Raw genomic sequence first — 14,491 nt, forward strand, 5'->3', positions numbered from 1 at the left:
GGCTCTATCATTAAGACATTGTGGTTCTCAACCTTTTTTTTGCCAACAGCACACGTTGGAACACATGACACACCTGGCTAAATATATATGAAAAATGTTTGAATTTTGCAAAATAAAAACATGGCAAGTCATAGACGGCATACAACCGTAGACATAGAGTAGTCATAGACACATAGAATGACTCAAACTAAATAAAGAAAAACACAGCTATGAACTTACTTTATTGCAGTGTTTCGAATTTCAAAAGTCAAATGGCTGGCTTCCTTAGTGAGAAATTTCCTTAGTGAGCCGTTCAAAATTTCGCGGCACACCCGGGAAGATCTCGCGGCACACGCGGCACACTATAAGTTGAAAATCACTGATTTAGAACCTTAAAGGCTCAATACCACTCTTGTTGTAACTGAATAATATGTCCCAATCTTTATTCTGGTCAACAAATTGTACTATTTTACAATAATCCAATTAATTGATGATACAAATGTCATCTTAACACACCTAATTTAAAAAATTGGAAAAATTCAACTAAATGATTTGAAAAGCCTGACGTAATGCTTTTCAAATGTGACTTGGATTTAAAAATATTTTTGAACCCTCTGGACAAGTAAAATAGGATTTAATGGATAATTTACACAACAGGTAAAACACTAACACATCTAGTACTTAGAATAAGGCTATTTTTTTATTTTCTGGAGCTGTCAAGCCAGCAAGAGTGTTATTGTCCCTTTCAGATAGACGAACTGTGTCTAAAAAGCACATTATCAATATGAATGTATATAAAGTGAAATGTGTGAAAAGTCCATTCTACACGTCGTGTTTTTTTTTATTATTATTATTTTGTCGTTTGTGAATCAGCCGTGTTGTTTTATGGGATGTCTTTTTCTTCTTTCATTACAAATGGCACCGGGAACCATAGAGTAAACGACTCGTGTACTGATTTTAAAATGGTCATTTTGTTTTAAATACTGGATATTAGGATCCCATATTTTTACGGCAAGATAACAACATCAAGTAGTCACCCCCCCCCCCCGGGCATCACCTAACCCCAGAACGACACTGCACTGGCCACAGTTTAATATGTGACCAACTATATATCTCAAGTTTTCAAGTTTGGCTTGAATCATTGGGATCATCAGGTGACGAACTTTACCGACATTAAGAGACCTTCTATGCCGCAGTATGCCTTTTTCGAAAAACATCGTTAACGCGAAAGATTCTACGGTATTATTGTTGTGCACCATTAGGGCTGTGAGGAGAGGATGAACCCCATTGATTTTCAAATTTGGTGAGAAGCATTTGGATCGGAGAGGAAGAACCCTTATGACCTTCAGCATTATATGCCTTCCTATGAACACGACAGAGATCATTTTCTTGAAGGCATAAATAATCCTTATCAAATTTGGTCAACAACCAAGTATTATTTGCTGTCTATAGCTATTCTTTTTCCGAGACACACGACTGTCGTGTGGGCATATTTCGAGGTAGTCTACGCGGAAAAAAATATTAGACATACCTTTACCGCATGTCATATATAGATTCAAGAGGATACATAAAGATATAGTTTTAAATCTCATTCTGTAGGATCACTTCAGTTTTCTGTAGGAACTATAAAACATTGTTGACCTTTATTTGAACATACATCTATAAAATATGTGCTTATCTCTTTGATTTATTGTGAATTTTCTATCCCGGGTGTTTAATAAATAATTGTTCCCGCAACGAGGCTAATGAAATGAAATGAAATGGGGTTTAACGTCCTACTGTTCTGCTCCGATCTGGACTAATGAAGACGGGCATACGCCATACAGTGTGCTATGATGGAAATTTTGCCTGGACAGCGGCACTATGGCCTACTCTTATATCGAATTCCAACTGTCAAGGGATCTTTTACGTGCACGCCAATGTCTATACGGGACTTCGGTTTTCGTCCCACCCGAACGACTAGACAGCTGCCCTTGTCAGGCCCTCCGTTCTGTATCACTGACAAGGGGGAACCACGCCGGAAACTCTGGATGAACTTTCTCGGCCAATGTAGGGATCGAACACCCAACCTCAAGGCTAGCGAGCCAGCGTCTTACCCACTTAGCCACCGTGACCCCCACGAGGCTAATGAAGACGGGACATGCTAATGGGAGAAATTGTGCCTTGTCAGTGGAGCTATAATACATACTTTTATTTCAATTTCTAACTGCATCTGGGGGGGGGGGGGTCCTTAACGTTCTGTTAGTGGTATACACAGGAATTTAGTTTTTTTGTCTCGTTCACACGACTAGACGCCTTTGCTTGTCAGGCCCAAAGTCCTCCTCCTATATAACAAGGGGAAACCAAACTGGATAATACCGAGAGAGAGAGAGAGAGAGAGAGAGAGAGAGAGATGGTGTTTAATGTCCACTAGACACGAATTAGTTCATTTCGGGACTATAACATATGGTTCAATTTTATTTCAATAATTCGCTTGAGCGTAGGTTCCTTGTCACGTATAAGCGGGGACTCGAAACCACGCCAGTTGACTCAATGACAACGTGCACACATTAACCATACGGCCACCCAACTCCCAGGAACTTCAGGAAAGCGCTTGTTAATTAATTAGGATGTTGAGCTCAGTTCTTGAAATTTTGAACAAAACAGCCAACAAAGAAATGAAATTAAATGGTGTTTAACGTCCTACTTTTCTGCTCCGATTGGGCTAATGAAACGGGCATACGCCATACAGTATGTTATGAGGGAAATTTTGTTCGGACAGAGGCGCTACGACCCACTCTTACATCTAATTCCAACTGCCAAGGGATCTTTTACGTGCGCGACAAATGTGTACACGGGGCCATCAGTGTATTTAGTCTTTGTGTGTGTGTGGCACACGAGTATATAAACGGAGTTGAACCACATTACAAAATAGCATACTAATTTTTAGATATGACGGGTATTTAGGGCAGAGAGCCAGTTGTCTGTGTGTAGTATGTAAGCTGTAACATGGGGTTTAAGGCTACATGTGACCTTTAAAACCAGTTATAGAATATTCATGGTCACTTATGTCTATTTGAACAATATTCATCTACAATAACCATAGCCTAGGGTAACAGTTGTAGGCTAGTACGGAAGTTATAGTGTCGTGTTAATAAAATGGGGTTGAAGGTCATACTGTTCTGCTTCAACTGGACTAATGAAGACGGGCATGAGTGAAAATTTTGCCCGGACAGCGGCACTACCGCTTATACTCTTAACTCTTATATCGAATTCCATATGCCAAGTGTTCTTTTGCCCTCCGTCCTGCACCACTAACAGGGGCGGATCTAGGAATTTTGAAAAGGGGGGGGGGGCGCAAAATAAGGGCACTGACTACGGAGACGGGGCACGCCGCTGAGAGGGTTTTTTTTTTTTGGGGGGGGGGGGGGTCCCCAAGAAAATTATCCGTCATTTCCGTGCATCTGTAGCCATTCCAAGAGCTATTTGGCTGATATTTTCGTCATAGTAAACGTTCGGAAATCGTTGAAAAAGAGCCTTAAAATCGAACAAAAAAGCCAGGTGGACATGCGACTCGAAAATTGTCAAGGCGAGCGAGGCATTATGATGGGAAAAAAGACGAATCTATTCCCTGGCCACTTCACTATTTAAGCCTTGTAACTTGTACTGTGTACTGTCCACACATGAAACAATGCTACATCAAGTTGCACACATGCACGTCGGTGATGGGCATGAGTGTATACGCCGCCGATTCCACAAGATGCTATCATTGATGTCTGTCTATAGTCACTGTATAGGATTAGGGCACCGTCAGCTTAACAACAAGAATTCGTTTGAAAATGGAAGCATTAATTAGACCAGACTGGTGTGTTTGAGTCGATGATTTGGGATCCCTGCAACGGGTTGGGAACGGACATATTTGGGTCCGAGAAAAGGCACTTTCAGCAGTAAAAAAGGGCACTGTCGAAAATTAGGGGGGGGGGGGCGCCTCTCGCCTCCTCCCCTTGGATCCGCCTCTGACTGACAAGAGGGGGGGGGGGCAGCGAAAAATCCCAATAAACTTTCTAGGCCAACACAGGGATCAAACAGGGGACTTCCAGCTTAGCAAGCCAACGTGTTACTCGCTGAGCCACCGTTTTTTCTCTATAGTGTCGTACAAGCTAGAACTGTGGGTGACGCAATTTAGATCCGACGTCATAATAATTATTGCCGAGTGAAGGACGTAGTTCTATACATATTATATCAGAGCAACCTGACATGTATGGAAGGGTATCGCTGCCAATATTAAATGCTCTGCTACAATGTCTTTTCTATTGATTATATGTAAAAAGTACAATGTACAAAGTCATAATACCGGTAATGATAAAGTCAAAATACCTCTAAGTTGCTATGTAGAAAGTGTGAAGGACAAATGGGATGTGACAGAGCGCAAATGTAAAATGTAATGAGAAAAATGTAAAATGTAGACACGTCAAAAAAAAGCATTTTCCCACAAAACATTTGTCATTTAACAATTATCATTTGACGTTTTACATTTAACTCTTACCTTAGAGGTATTTTGACTTTATCAATATCGGTATTAGGACTTTGTACATTGTACTTTTTACATATAATCAATGGAAACGACATTGTCGCAGAGCATTTAATATTGGCAGCGATACCCTTCCATAGACATGAGTTATCCCATATAAATATTTAAAGGGCGAATAGAGCAACCTGACATGAGTTATCCCATCCTTCAATATAAATATTTAAAGGGGGTATGGTTCTATTCTTTTGGAACCTTAAAATAGACGAAAATGGGTCTAAAAGCAAATATTGATGTAATATGAATGTAAATAACGTGAACTCTGTAAAATAAATTGTGTAATCAGTGAAATGTTCTCTAATATAAGTTGCTCAGCCTTGTCTTTTTTATGCTGGGGGGTTGGACGGCCGAATGGTTATCACGTGTGCGCTGTATCATAAGGTCTGTCATTGAGTCTACTGGCGTGATATCGATTCCCCGGTTGTACGTGACAAGGTGTAGGGTCGCCTATCCATCCTCGTGGTTTCCCCCTACTGTTAGTCCCGAAATGACCTAGTTTGTGTCGAGTGGACGTTAAACCCATCTCTCTCGCTCCTCCCCCTCTCTCTCTCTCCCTCTCTCACACACACACACACACTGTTAGTAAAACGAAAAATACATTACAACCTCTCTCTCTCTCACACACACACACACACTGTTAGTAAAACGAAAAATACATTACAATAAATAATTGTGAGATTTTAAATATTATTTTGCCACCAAATACTTTACTGTATGACTAAGAATGGCTTCGAATAAAAATGTAGATGCCATAATTTACTATGAATAATAAAAATGCAATTGATCATAATTTACTATGAATAAAAAAGTTATATACCAAGTACGGGTAGGTAATAAAAAATATATCTATGTTTATTTTTTTCAAGTCCCTTGCCATTATAGATGTATAGTTCTTTATTTTCCATTGGGTTTTTTTTGTTAAATTTATTTAAAAATTATTGTGGTGATTGATTGGGCAGTGACAACGCGAGCCCTAGTCTCTATTATCCAGAAAAATATTCTACCTCCGTACGCTTGAGGGTTATCATTTTTGAAAAATGAAATGGTTTTTAACGTTCTGCTGTTGTCCTCCGACTTGGCTAATGAAGACGGGCATACGCCATACAGTGAGTATGAGGGACATTTTGCCTACTTTTATATCGAATTCCAACTGTTGCACGTCCCATCCGAACGATTAGGCAGCTGTTCTTGTCAGGCCCCCCGTCCTACACCACTGACAAGGGGAAACCACGCCAGAAAAATTCCGATGAAATTTCTTGGCCAACACCGGGATTGAAACCGCGAACTCCAGGCTAGCGAGCCAGAATATTCCAATAGATTGAGCATATTCCTGATGCAATGGCCCGAGAAATCCCTCTCCCGCTCTGGCCATTGCTGGATTGGCTTCTGATACTTTTGAGGGAGTGTGTCTATTCTGCCCGTTCAATCAAATTTATCCCCAAGTACAGCAACATGACCACCCTTCGTTTAATTTGGGATCTTCCCTAAAACTTTGGACAGTGATTTAAGGTATTAAAAACGGTTAAAGTATTGTTCGTCTCCATACAGTATTGTTTACATTGTATTCGTGTAGATAGCCTCGTTTGTCACGCAATTAGTTTTTTTGCAGTATTCTACTAAGCACTGGTTAATTGTGCATAATAAAATAGTGAGCCATGACGTAGCGTTATGTAAACATATTTGGTCCAATTTGGAGCCCCGTTTAAACCTGAATGATATTGTTACGCAGTCAGCTATTGGTTGTTAATCGGATTATTGAACAGTTATAATTTGGAACAGAAATGTGCTTCCTTTACAGCAGTGTTAAGTGTGATTAGCTCTAATCAAACGAAACACTGAGAGGAGTATGGCGAGCCAGCGTCTTACTAACTTATCCACCGTGGTTCCCTTATCATTTTTTCAAACGGGATTTATGTAGTCCTTAAAAACAAAGTTTTATTTAAATTATTTAAATCGTATTATATTACAATGATAATTTACAAATTTTTATCTGAATTATTTAAATCGTATATTATAATGACAAATTGGCGATTTTGACTTTTAAGAAGTGGTTCAAACTAGAATGATTATGATTGACTATACTGTTTGTTTCTTCTCTTTTCTCGGGGTCGGGTGGCCCAATGGTGTAATACATGCGCTTTAGATCATAAGATCTGTCATAGAGTCAAGTTGTGTGGTTTCGATAACCAGCTTGCACGTGACAAGGAATAGGGTCACCTGTCCAACCTCCTGGGTTTTCTCCGGGTCCTCCGGGTTTTCTTTCTCTGCTAAAGACCCTTACGCGCTGACGATCTATTGAAATAAAATGAAACCATATACATATTAGTCCCGAAATGACCAAGTTTGTGTCGAGTTAATGGACATTCAATATTAATGATATGGACATTATTTTATGTTTACATATTGGTCGCATACGGTTGAAGGGATTTAGGGTTTTAGGCCACAGTATCATATAAACGGTTCAAGGGTTAAATTACCAGTGAAGGTCTTTAAAGCGACAGCTTAATAATAATCTATTCTTCACCGTATAGTTCACTCATAAAGGGCTCAGAACGGATGCCTGTCAATTTGTCTGCAATATCACCCAGGTGGAAACGGACGCTAGGCGCCAAGGAAGGAATGGTCTGGCAATGAACAACGCCTAATCGTTCGGCTGGCATGGAAAACTGAGATCTTATACACGTTGGCTTTCACCAAATGTATGGCGGTATACTAGATTCAAAATTCAAAATTTGTTAGTGTCTTGCTATCGTCTAATTTCTAACTTCTATTCATGTAATTTCTGAATGAAGACAATGTATAATGCAATTTCTTTCAGCGTTTATTGTATTTTATCTTATTTCTATTTTGGGACAAATATGTCTCCTCCATTGACGCTTTATATTTTTAGCATGAACATCGAAACAGTTTAGAAATATGGACATTACAACCCCGCCCACCTATCTCTCTCTCTCTCGCTCTCTCTCTCTCGCTCTCTTTTAGGTTATCCATTCAGAATTTTACCGCGCAATGTATTTGGCCTGGACTAATTGCCATTAAAAGAACCTGATTAATCGTCAATGTGTGGTTGTGTATTTTGTTATTTTCATTAGATTTATATGCTAATTACTTTGATATTTGGATTGTCTGGTCTGTATTCACATATTGTTTATGTCATGTTTTGTCCATATGTCGGGGGGTTGGATGGCCGATTGGTAAGCACGTGCGTGCTATATCATAAGACCTGTCATTGAGTCAACTGGCGTGGTTTCGAATCCCCGGTTGTACGTGACAAGGAGTAGGGTCGCCTGTCCAACCTCGTGGGTTTTCTCCGGGTCTTCCGGTTTCCTCCCACTGCTAAAGACCCCTACGCGCAAGCGAATTATTGAAATAAAATTAAACCATATGTTAGTCCCGAAATGACCTAGTTTGTGTCGAGTGGACGTTTACTGCGTTGGCCGAAAGAGTTCATCGTGTCAGTGGTGTATGGCGGAGGGCCTGGCAAGGGACAACGTACAGTCGTTCGGATCGGACGAAAAACTGAGATCCCGTGTCGATTTGCGTGCACGTAAAAGAACAGATACAGGGACGAATGTCTGTTCACTAATAAAGTCGTTTTGTGAGACTGTGGAAGGATATCTGATAATTCAAAAAAGTAATTGGATGTCATTAGATAAGAGAACACGAGAAAAACAGAAATAGTTTGTACATTCCCTTGTTTTTATTCATTCTATATACTTAATAAAAACATGGTAATGCACGAATTTTTTTCTAATTTTCTCGTTTTTTGTTTTTCACGAGTTATTTTCTTCAGTCTTTCTTTCCCCAGCACCCCCAGCATAACCTCTGGCTCGTGCTTATCCTACACGGATAACTCGTGTTTTCTTTTTGCGTTCGTCACTTCCCTTTTTTGAAATCTCCATAACGCATGTATCGTACCCATGATTTCTGTGTTAAAATGTGTTTAACCAGTTCTATCACATATGTGATAATGACTGACACCAATGTTGTCCTTTAAGGTCCAAAGGAAGATCGATCTGCAATATGCAGATTTAGCTCTTGAATAATGAATGCATCTTTGATTAAAAGTTGATTCGAGTACCTGTCAATTGTTATCTATCTATTCCTAGAATATAAAAATAATTGGACCATCTCCTTTAACCAATTTTACCGTTGATCACCAATTATAATTTGCCTATTTCTTTATTTCAAGTGGTTGGTAAAGATTTGTTATGCTGGTATCTCTGCGATTGCGATAATAACAATTCTGACCTTTCTCTAACCCTTTCATCTATCAATTTGAACGATAATAGTTTTGTTTCTAGTAGCCTGACATTTGTTTAGATCGTAATTATTCTGAAAATATATTTCAATAGATATTGGCATGAATTACTTTACTTTAATCTTCAGATTCCTTCTGATAATTTATTTCTTCTTATAAGGACTCGGACTAGTAATTATTTCCCCTTATTTCATGATAGTGCGAGTTATACATAGACTGTTTTCCCCTTAATTGTTTTCTCCACTCTTCCTGCATTTTTTGGTTGACTTGCTGGTCTAGAATTGGAGAAAAGGGATCAAATTTGCAATTCATAGCAGTTTGGGGTAATACTGATGATATCACAGGGGAGGGATAAGGGGTGTAAAGTGTCTTTCTGCAGAGCAATCATTGTGTCGGAAGTGCGATTTTCACCCCAGTCAACTTCAAATCCCCATAGCAAAAAATCTAAACGGTCAACCCTCTACAAAATTATGATGAGTAGATTGCCAAATGTGGTCCCCATTGTGCCTATAAAGATTAGAACCAGCGGAATGTTGAGCAAAGAGCTACAGCCTGTGATGTTACAGCCATTTAACATTGAAGTCAATGGGCAAATAATTGCTAGTCCATAACTTTCAGAATTGGAATAATCTCCTTGCTCGAATTGTAGAAAACTGAACTCTTTTCATGCACTATGGGCATACAGTCAGTTTGGGGTGTTCACATTACTATTATCAGAATTGTATGAATATTACTAGTTACGCTAGTTTGGCAAAACAATCGGCTTGTTATCGAATCCGCTTCCACTATTTTAGATATATGATTGTCTAACATTAAAATAAATAAATGCTACTTTGTTACTGTTACATGCGTTGGGGGCCGCAATGGCTCAATGAGTAAGCGGGGAGAGAGAGAGGGAGAGAGAGAGAGATGGGCGGGCGGGGTTGTAATATCTATAATTTTTTTGTTACAATTCTAAATATTTTCGATGTTCATGCTAAAAATGTAAAGCGTCAATGAAGGAGACATTTTTGTCCTAATAATAGAAATAAGATAAAATACAGTAAAAGCTGAAATAAATTGCATTATACATTGCCTTAATTCAGAAATTACATGAATAGAAGTTAGAAATTAGACGATAGCAAGACACTAACAAATTTTGAATTTTGAATCTAGTATACCGCCATACATTTGGTGAAAACCAACGTGTATAGGATCTCGGTTGTTCCGAACGATTAGGCGTTGTTCATTGCCAGGCCATTCCTTCCTTGTGGTGATATTGCAGACAAATTGCCAGGCAACAACTGATTAAAAATTACAATAAAAAAATTAAAAAATGAATATATACTGTTCAAAAAAAGTAGGGGATATTTGATTTTTAAGTGTTATTAAAGTCACCTAATGAAACAAATGACAAAATGAAATGAAGTTCACATTCATCGATTTATTCCAAATGATCGTTAGACTAAGTAAGGCACAGACTGACCATTATAAGGGTAAAATGATACCCGGGGTCAAACAGCAAAGTTACCACAGCATCACAACCAAGTCAGTAACGGGTAAATCCTCCTCTGTTTGCCAAACAAGCATTGATCCGACGTGGCATACTCCTAATGAGACGTCTAAGGTCATTTTGGTCCAGATTGTCCCATTCCTGTTGCAACGCAGCAGCAAGTTCTTGGACATTGGCAGGACGTTGTTGACGTTGACGTAACATCTGTCCAAGCATGTCCCAGACATGCTCGATGGGGGAGAGGTCGGGACTCAGTGCTGGCCAAGGTAATGTGGTGATGTTCTGTTGTTGGAGGTAACCTGTAACGATCCTGGCCCTGTGACATCGTTCGTTGTCATCCTGGAAGATGAAACGGCGGCCATGACGTCGTGCGAACGGCACAACATGGACTGCCAAGATGTTGTCCCGGTAGTACTGGCCTGTAACACGCCCTGCAACAACATGTAAAGCCGTTCTTCCAGCAACAGTGATGCCTCCCCACACCATAACAGAACCACCCCCAAATCGATCATGTCTGATGACGTTAACGTCTTGGAAGCGCTCGTTTCGACGACGCCACACCCTCCTACGTCTGTTCAAAAAATCAACAGTGAACCTTGACTCATCTGAAAACATCACATTGCTCCAGCGTCGATTATCCCAGTGTTGACGATCCCTACACCAACGACGTCTTGCCTGAATGTGATGATCTCTCAAACAAGGGATCACGCGATAACGTCGGGCGCGAAGGTGACCCCTATGCAGTCGATTCCGAATCGTCTGGCCACTCACTCTCACACCAGTGTCTGTTTGAAGACGAGCGCTGATCTGATTTGCTGTGATGACACGATTTCTCAAGGCCAAGGTACGGATAAATCGATCCTGGGCTTGAGTTGTCGCCCTTGGTCGACCTGAGCGTGGTCTGTCCTGTACAGATTGTGTATCACGGTATCTGGACCATAGCCTGCTTATGACAGACTGAGAAACATTCATCGTCCGCGCCACAACCGCCTGTGTTGTGCCGATCTGTAGCATGCCAAGGGCACGTAACCTTTCATTTTGTGTAAGCCGACGCATATCAAAATTTGTTTTCTGGTCACTAAAACAATTAAACTGATGTTTCCACCCTGGAATTCAATGCCACAATGACTGTAACATTCAAAGTCAGAGTCGTGCAAATCTTGGGTTGGACCCCCATGATGATCCCAAGCATCACCTGCATTCCATGCGGTAGCTATTGGTGCGTTTGGGCGTCACATGTAACTGGAAATGTTTCTTCTGTTAAGTTCTATAGTGACTTTTTTCGTAGTCATTTGCATATTTTAGTATTATGCCCCCAAAATCAAATATCCCCTACTTTTTTTGAATAGTATACAATGTAAATGACTTGATATTCATATTACATTACGGTGTTCTTTTAGAATTATTTTTGTTTACATGCGTCTTCATGATTTATTTTCAAAAAGGGGTTATGCTAGGTTTCCGCTGCCGTGCGATGTGTTACTATAAGAATGTCCCTATTGAGTTCACCAATCTAATTCAAATACAGATTTATATTTCGTTTAGTTTTTTTATAGTTTCGATGGCCTACACTACATGAAGAACTGACCAGTTGTACTTGAAGGTCGTGTCAGGGGTCGTACGAGTGGCTTTTGACCCTGTGACGTCTGATTTTGATTAACCAATCAGCGTTGACGTGTCTAGTGGTTTACCCACAGTTCCTTGCATGGCACACCAAGAAGTTGGCGTAACAGATGGTTTCATTGGCTAATCCCTCACGCCATCCAGAACGCCTGTTATATAACAACTCTTCCAGAGCCTAATGTAGTGAAGACTATAAAAAAACGAAACGAAATAGGATCTGTGTTTTAATCAGATAGTGAAGATACGTTCGGATACGTTTCGGTACGACTGACCTCAATATATGATAATCGTAGCGCGAATCGTGATAGTGGGAGTCTAACATTAGTACAACAGGGCAAATGTTTTAATCATTGTTAATTACTGTTGGCCTCCGAATGTATGTTTATTTACCATTTTTTCTTTCTTGTTTGTTTGAATGTTCCCCTTGGTAAGCTGATATATATATATACACTTTGTAAATATTGTTACTGTGTAGTTGCTAGTTTTATAGAGTAGGAGGGACTTGTTGACAATAAGAGAGAGAGAGAGGGGGGGGGGTAGCGTCCACTCGACATAAACTAGGTCAGCTCGGGACTAACATATGGTTCTATTAAATTTCAATAATTCGCATGCGCGTAGGTGTCTTTAGCAGTGGGAGGAAGCCGGAGAAAACCCACGAGGTTAGACAGGTGACCCTACTACTTGTCACGTACAACCGAGGAATCGAAATCACGCCAGTTGACTCAATGACAGACCTGATGATGCCACGCACACGCGCTAACTATTCAGTCATGTAACCCGCCCGAAAATAAGTACTAGTGTATTAAATATGTTCCCTCAGAAAATAAAGTTATTATTATTATCAAGAAATGAGCTATTCACCCTTCAAGGGTACACATACAAAACTTTATACAAAAGCTTTTGTTAATCGTTTAAAGATGATTTTTTGAGTCTGATTTAAAGGCTGACAAAGAAGTCACTAGAATATATAAAATGAAATTTGATACCAAAATAATGCTGCACACGTTGACTATGTTCACCCACACGCCCCTTCTGTCCGTATTTCGTAATATATACGTATTATCTTATCTTTAACGGGCATCAGTGAAAGCGATATATATAGAAATATAACTGACACTGGGTTGATTAACTGCAACGTTTCAATGAGGGTTTATTGCTTAATAACGTTGCGAGTATCCTCATTGAAATGTTGCAGTTAATAAACCCAGCGACTGTTAACCCTAAAGCTGGTTGTTAAATATATAAGTAATAATACCAATGATAATTTTGCACACGTTGTCTATTTCGACCACACCCCCTTTTGCCCGTATTTCATAATAATATATAAGTAAAATTTAAGGAAAAGCTATCATTTATTTATTCAAGGATAAATATTTGAACTGAATGATGAGGTTGATTTTAAGAATTTTATTCCACTTCGTTGTTCAGATCGGAGTTATATACCAAGGTTAGTGTACAGTGTTATCTTATGCTAGGTCCCACTATCACGATTCGTGCTACGATTGAAATCGTGGTTTTAATCGTGGAGTAATCGTGGTGATCCATCAGGCCTTAGCACGTGCGCGCTGTATCATAAGGCCTGTCATTGAGTCAACTGGCGTGGTTTCGAATCCCCGGTTGTACGTGACAAGGAGTAGGGTCGCCTGTCCAACCTCGTGGGTTTTCTCCGGGTCCCCCGGTTTCCTCCCACAGCTAAAGACCTCCAAGCAAATTATTGAAATAAAATTAAACCATAATATGTTAGTCCCGAAATGATCTAGTTTGTGTCGAGTGGAAGTTAAACCCCATTTTTCCCTCTCTCCTATCGGGTCTTATCATATATCGTGGTCGATCTCAGCATTCGGGGTGACCGTATCCAAACGTAATCCGACCGTATCTTCACGTACCAGATCGTGGACTCAATAGTCACAATCCTATCGTAACGCATCGTACGACAGTGGGATCATACCATTAGTGAATCATACCTGTTACAAAAAAATGTGCAGAATTGAAGACCACTCAGCAAACCTCGGCAGATTCCGTAAGCCTATATTAGATGTAGGGTACTGGAATCTGTTGAGGTTTGCCGAGTGAATTGAGGACCTGTCGAGGAAGTGTGTCTAGTCGTTCGGGTGGAACAAAAACTCGAGTTCCGGTGTACACGTTGACGTGAAAGTAGTTACAATTCAGTAGCTGTCCGGGAACAAATTCGCTTACAGCCCAATGTTTGGCGTATGTCCGCCTGTCTTCATTAGGGGGTCACGGTGGCTAAGTGGGTAAGACGCTGCCTCGCTAGCCTGGAGGTCGGGTGTTCGATCCCTGCATTAGCCGAGAAGTTCATCCAGATTTTCCGGCGTGATTCCCCCTTGTCAGTGATGCAAACGGGGGGGGGGGGGCTGAGAAAGACAGCTGCCTAGTCGTTCGTATAGGACGAAAAACCGATGTCCTGTGTACACATTGGCGTGCACGTAAAAGATCCCTTGACAGTTGGGATTCGATATAAGAGTAGGCCGTAGGGCCGCTGTCCAGGCAAAATTTCCCCCCATTCTTCATTAGCTCAGTTCGGAGCAGAACAGTAGGACGTTAAACC

General features: G+C 40.3%; 1 protein-coding gene across 1 annotated transcript in view; it reads left to right on the forward strand.

Moving 5' to 3' along the window:
• The window catches only part of LOC126821935 (zinc transporter ZIP10), a 75,166-nt gene that overhangs the window by 12,536 nt on the left and 48,139 nt on the right, over positions 1 to 14,491 (forward strand). The gene's annotated exons all lie outside the window — the stretch shown is intronic.

The sequence above is a fragment of the Patella vulgata genome, chromosome 5 (assembly GCF_932274485.2).
Source record: "Patella vulgata chromosome 5, xgPatVulg1.2, whole genome shotgun sequence".
NCBI classification, from domain to species: Eukaryota; Metazoa; Mollusca; class Gastropoda; family Patellidae; genus Patella; species Patella vulgata.